The sequence below is a fragment of the Falco punctatus genome (assembly GCF_963210335.1).
Source record: "Falco punctatus genome assembly, chromosome: 2".
In the NCBI taxonomy this organism is placed as follows: domain Eukaryota; kingdom Metazoa; phylum Chordata; class Aves; order Falconiformes; family Falconidae; genus Falco; species Falco punctatus.
Genome location: NC_137581.1, coordinates 62359595 through 62360196, shown reverse-complemented (window position 1 = coordinate 62360196; position 602 = coordinate 62359595). Strand labels below are relative to the sequence as shown.

The following is a 602-nucleotide window of genomic DNA, read 5'->3' as shown; positions in this document are numbered from 1 at the left end:
GCCTATCCTAATGAAAGCCTATTATGACAGAGACAGAATATATAAAGTCAGCTTCAGTCTGGAAACTTTCAGTTCTGGCCTAACCTATGTAACATTAGACAAATGGCTTCCCCTCTGTTCCTTCCTCTTACAAATTGCCTGCTGTACCTGTGTCACCCCTTGAGGCCAAGGACTGGCTTTCTCTTTATATAATGTGATTTACAGCTGGGATTTCTGAATACTGCTACAACATAAAATCACTGCAACGGTTCAGAGCTCTGCTCTACCAATCAGCCCAATCCCAGCCTTTACTGGTACTTTTAATGGCATCCCTGCTGTTCCATAACAATAGTCCAGTCAAGAGAACTTGTCCATTCATGTTGAACGTACTGTACACACACACATATATATGTACATAACATGCTTTCCCCACCCCCCCACCCCCACCCCGCCCCTCAGGTCACATCTCCAATGCTGACAATGAAGTCTAAATGTGTTCTAGTCCCAGCAAACAGGAATGGTTTTACACCTGCAAAATCACCCCCAAAGCAACACACCACCTAAAAATCACCCCCAAAGCAAAACACCACCTAAAAAGCTACTACTTCAGCACTGCTTCCTTG

The 602-nt window shown here is 44.4% G+C and overlaps 1 protein-coding gene across 1 annotated transcript in view; it reads right to left on the bottom strand.

The window, feature by feature from the left end:
- The window catches only part of MYO16 (myosin XVI), a 452710-nt gene that overhangs the window by 402433 nt on the left and 49675 nt on the right, over positions 1-602 (bottom strand). The window lies entirely within an intron of this gene.